This window comes from Varanus komodoensis, unplaced genomic scaffold (assembly GCF_004798865.1).
Source record: "Varanus komodoensis strain SLA01 unplaced genomic scaffold, ASM479886v1 scaffold3, whole genome shotgun sequence".
In the NCBI taxonomy this organism is placed as follows: domain Eukaryota; kingdom Metazoa; phylum Chordata; class Lepidosauria; order Squamata; family Varanidae; genus Varanus; species Varanus komodoensis.
In genome coordinates this window covers 2,547,881-2,553,880 of record NW_025335761.1, presented here as the reverse complement: position 1 = coordinate 2,553,880, position 6,000 = coordinate 2,547,881, and positions in this window count along the sequence as shown.

Genomic DNA, 6,000 nt, shown 5'->3' with positions numbered 1-6,000 from the left:
TGGTGTTTCTTAGCTAGTTAAAGGAGTCAGCAGTTCTGCTTCCCTCAGTAGTTGCTTAGGTCTTTTAGGCTGTCACATCCCCAAGCAATAAAAATATACTTGCAAAGATCACTTTGCCTCATTGTTTATAAGGTTCTGTTTCATTTACAAGTTAGATGTTTTTCCTCTTCCTGTGAGGAGGATGCTTCCTGTCTTGCCCTGGCAAGAAAACCAAGTGATGGATGGATAAGTAGGTTTGTAGCAGTGGTGGCCCTCTCAGGAAGCACACATTTGATCATGCTTGGATTTTTCCAGTTACAGCTTTGCGGAACAGGGTGAATACCATAATGGCCAAATGGTGCACTGTTTTCGAGCATCATACTGTTGAAAAGTGCATCCAAGCATATTCACCAGGAACAAATTCCATATCCTTTTAAACCTAATTTTCCTCCATTGGAAGAAGGTTAGAGAAAAAAGTTCATTTCACCAGTTTCATGAACTATAGAGCTCATTCATGCCAGTTGATATCTGATCCCTAGTTTGCATTTAATTTTTTGCCTTTGGAAAGTTTGAGAGTTGGGACAGTGCACTAATGTGGGCCACTAAAGGGTTTGCATGCTTGATAGTTGTGTGGCACAGCAACAGACTGCATGATCATATGAAACCTAAAGCCATATGTTCTATCAGAAGTTTATAATCTGCAAACAAGAGTTTGGGTGAGTTCCAGTGTAATCCTGTGCTTATGATTCTCCATTATGTTGTTAATCTTGTTTTGAGTGCTGGTCTCAGGGATAATCCCTGGACCTTTTCAAAAGATCTGGTCTTACAGGACAATCCCTACAAAGGTGGTATGAGATACCCGAACAGAACTCCTCTACATATAAACATATTTGGAAAGAGTTTATTCATACTTCATTTCCATTAATACTGTTTTTCTATTGTCAATAATGTTACTAATATAAGAGTGCATGACATGAAAAGAGTTGGAGATGTTGTGTTTGCAACCTGTCTAACTTCCCACCTGTCTTTTTTTTCTTTTTTGCATATTATGTTTGTTCTTCTATACACTCTTTTGGCAATATATGGTCTGTCCTTTGTTAAACACATTTAAAGATAATTGTTGAACCTTCACAAAATATATGACTGAAAATCTGGTGATTACAGATTTATACAACTGTTTTTCCCCCTCAGAGATATCATGGTCTGATAAAACACTGAAGTTGTTAGTTGTTGAATGTGGGTGGTTCACCCAGAAGTACTTCACTCCCATTAGCACTGCTCAGTTGCTAGTCATTGTTGGGTCCCTGAATAATATTTACTACTCATTATTTATCATATTTATATCTGAGCAATTTTCTCCTTCAAGGAATCCAAAGCAGCTTACATAGTTCTCCTACACACTTATTTTTATCCTCACAACAGCCCTGTGAGGTAGGTTGGGTTGAGAGTCTGTGTATAGCCCAGAGTCACCCAGTGAGCTTCGTGGCTGAATTGGGACTAGAAACTGGATCTCCCAGGTTCTCAATCCAGCACTCTAACCACCACACTACTGGCTTTCTAAAAACAACTACACTGATTATAAAAGCAGCATTAAAAATAATCCTGGAATGTTCAGTATTATGGTAGTAAAGGTCATTTGTTTACAGTACATCCAGTGTGAAAAACAGAGTTACATTAATTAGTTGCTGTTGTTTTCTGCAACAGCAGGAAGGGACAAAGAAAGGACAGTGTGTCTAGTGACATATTTTTAACTGAATTGCTCAGAGGAGAGGATGGAAATCATGAAGACGTTGCACTCACATTCACCACTGGTGTCATCCTAGTCCACAGTTGCTGTCTTCTTTGTCCAGATAACTTACTTTTGGAATAAGATACTCCTGGAACACTGTGGTTGACTGTAGGTGTTGTTTGGGAGATAAAGGACGGGGAAAATGAGTGCTAGCCCTCTAGAAGTGACATTCAAAATGAGTAATGATGAGGGGACCTAACAGTATGTCAGAACAAGTGCTTCGGCATTCTTTAAGTGCAATGGAAGTTTCAGATAACTTATTTACTTTTTATTTGGAGGCTTACAAAAGCAAAGCATTTACAAATATACATTTCTTTCTTGCATAGTAATTATTTTAACAAAAGGGGCACATTGAGCAGAGGATGAATGATGATGGATCCAATCCCAGTTCTGCTGCCCAAACTAGATTGCCTGCAAGTTCTGTTGTCAAAGTGAATTGTTCCTTCCACTGATCTTTCCAATCTATAGGCAGGAACTTATGGCCCTTGGCCTGATTTCAGAACCCCTTTGTATGCATTCAGTTAAGACCTCTTGCAAGAGTGAACTTTGGCTTCTCTGGCAGCACACTGCATGGCAATGAATCAAGAGAAAAGGACAAATACACCAACTTTGGGTTCTGGACTAATCTACTTCTATTTTTGTTTCCACTCATCACTGACAGGAACCTCTGGGCAAGTTGCCTCTGAGGAAACTTTATGGCCCTGTACATAAATTATATGTCCCTCACTGTGCTGTAGGTTGACAGTTGAGGGCAAATTGGTCCTTTGAAGGCAGGGTTGGATTTTACCCTGAGGCCTATCTTTTGTATTACAGTTTGGTTGATCTTCCAAACAGTAACATTTCAATATATATGATACTTTTAACTTAAGAAGATTAAATCTAAATTGGAATGGTCAGGCCAAAGGAGAAACTTTGAAGTTTGGAACATTGTAACGTTGACTGGATCATCTACTTAAGAACCTTAGGGTTGATTCCTTTAAATACACAATTACAGTGGTACCTTGGCTCATGAACTTAATCCATTTCACCACATTGGTTGTGGCCCAAGTCAAATTTCCCCATAAGATTCAATGTAAATAAGGTTAATCTGTGTTGGCCCCTCCGAATGTGGTTGTGAGCCAGTTTTTGGTCACAAGCCAAGTCAGATTTCCCGATAAGGTTCAATGTAAATAAGGTTAATCCATTCTGTAACTATTTTTTTAATCAGAAAAATGTGAAGCAAAGTGACAAAGAACAACAAAGTACTGTACAGTACAGTGGAGAACACTAACCTAGGTAGGGGGGAGATTATTGTTTTGACGGAGAGTTCCCCACCATAAGGACACTGGGGAGATCTCTTACAGGGGTTTCCTCTCTTCTTTGTCTCTTAGCTGCAGGGTCAATTTCGGTGAAAAATCTGTCTATAGTCACTCTTTTTTTCCTGTACTGCATAACCCTCCAGAAATGAGAGACCACGTTATTGTTCATCAGATTCAACACTCTGTTTGTTACATTTATGTTGGGGTAGTGCTTCTCAAAGAAACCCTGTCATGGGTGTGCTCCTGCAGGAAAGACGGGCGCAATCTTGGCCATATCTCCCTCTCTCAACCAGCACGATCGCAGCCATCCCCCCACCCCCTGAGTGGGAGATGGCCAGGATCATAGTTGCGTCCATGCAGGGAAGACGTGTGTGATCAGGGGTTCGCTTCTGTAGGAAAGACTGACGCAGCACAGCACAGCCGTGATCACGCATGTGTTCCCTGCACAAACGCAACTGCGATCATGGCCATCTCCCCACTTGTGGGTGGGGAGATGGCTGTGATCTTGGTTGCCACCCAAAGTGGAGTTTGTGACCCAAGTCAAAATTTTCATGAAATTTTTGTTCGTGACCCAAGGTGTTCATGACCCAAGGCACCACTGTACATTGATACGTCAAACTGTGCACAAAAACTTAGTTTGAAACAAATTATGTTATCACCTCTGCACTCTCTCCAGAAGCTGCAATTGTAGAGAGAACTGTCAGCTCCTCATTTTTTAATTTCTGTAGTCCAGCATCTACTTTTTACTTTATTTGTGCCTATTTTTTAATTTCTGCTAAAACATGGCATTCAAGGTAACTTACAGAAAGAATTCAAATGGTTAAAGCAATAATGCAATATATTTAAATACAATAAGAACCCCCCCTCAAGTCACTAGCATGGATGTTGTGAAATAAAGTCCTCTCCAGAAGATCTTATAAACTGGGCAAGCTCATTTGGGAGAAGCTAGCCTAAATCCAAGCCTTATGGGTCATTACAGGTCATGACCAGCACTTGAATTTTGCCCCAGAACAGACTGGTAGCCAGAGGCAGCAGTATCAAGGTAGGTACAGCTGCTTGTAACTAGTCCTGGTTGGCAGTCTGGCATCAGCATTCTGGACCAGCCGAAGTTCCTGAACAGTTTTCAGAGGCTGCTCTTTCATCATCCAGTTGTATTTCAGCACCCATAATCATGTGCAAAACACATGAAACATAACGTGTGTATTTTTTCAATGGCATCCATACCAGATGAATGCTTACATTCTTATTTTGATATAATTGGCAGTACTATTTTTACGCTATTGCTAATGTAAATCACATGGCACCAAACAAGTGGCTACGTCATTTATGAAAAAAGATCAGTGAATAAGTCATGACTGCAAGTGAATACCAGTAGTGTTCGTTGGCATGACTGGTCTTCCCAGAAAATCTCGTTGCACCAGCAAACACATGTGGTGTTGTGCTAGAGGTCATTTATGCTAGTGCAACAAAATGTATTTTAGCTGCAGTGTTGAGTAGCATACTGCCCAGTGTGTGGTTTTGGAGACAAACATCACATATACAAATCAAATTTAACTTCAGAAATGAGATGTTAAGAATAACTTGCCAAGGATTTTTGGTTTTATGATATATGTTGATTCATACCCATTAGCAATATATGGATTTTCTTACTAGAAAATCCACACTAGAATGTCATATCGAGTGAGCTCATAGAGTTCTGTGTTTTAATTACAAAAAGTTGCATAAATAATATTTGGAGAGTTAATGTAAACTCTCTTTGGAAAATGTTATATAAGAGTACCATTGATTGTGAATATTTTATTTTGTTAATGGGGAGAAATTACAACATGCTTAGAGAACACTTTTTTGCATTTATAAAAAGAAAAAAATGGACAACAGCTTTCTCTAATTTACTGTTTGTACACACTCTACAAGTTGTCAGTCCTCTGTTATGGGCATGGATATCACTGTAATTATGTATTCTTGCTTTTGGTTGGGTCAATCTCCAACTGAGCTCCTTGAGAATATGGACACATAAATAGGTCTCGCCCCTTTGCGAGACTAAATCCAGTGCTGGAAAGTACTGTCTGCACTCCTTGAACAAGAAACTTTTTGAGAACAGACTTCATCAGTGCTCTGCAGCAATTTTGGACTACAATTCCCAACCATTCCCAGCATTGCCAACCATTGACCATGATGGCTAGGACTAATAGAAATTGAAATCTAAAACATATGGAGAACCTAGATTGGGGAGGGCTAGTTAAGGGGCAGCAATTACACTCCAAACTGGAAAACCAACTAATTAAATAAATAAAACTCTTCCTATAAAGAGAGGCTGCTTTATGGAAACCTTTCCATAGGTATGTGAATGAAGGCAGCCAATTTTGTGATTCTTTTCTCCCCCACCCATTCTTGTCTTACAAACAGTGGGTTTAAAGCTGGGACACAAAATGCCTTTGCCTGGCTTTGTGCCTCATTTCTGGTGCCGACTGTGCAATTTTAGGTACAAGACAATTGGTAAGAAAGGAGAGAAACCTGGACGTTTTGTTCTTGCTGTATGAAAACTTGCAAGCTCATGTACTCAGTCACATGGAAAGAAATACACATTTCTTTTTAAGAGAGATGATCAAAATACAGCCTTCAATCTACGACCACTATTATCTCTTACGGTTTTCTGTGTGGTTCTATTTTGTGATTCGATATTGCTTTTAGATCTTCCTAAGGTGTGCTCTCTGTCTTGTAATAAACTAGTATTTCAATCCTTTCAGTTCAACAATAAATTGATAAAGATATGACTATATAGAGAGAATGCATATTATCTATATATGGCTTGTAATTGAATGCAAGTGGAGTATCAATTCTTCAGGCATCTTTTTTGTTTGTATGTTCTGGACATTTTTCTCTGAACTTCCCAAATCTTGTTCTCTATATTTAGTAAGATGATAACTCAATTAT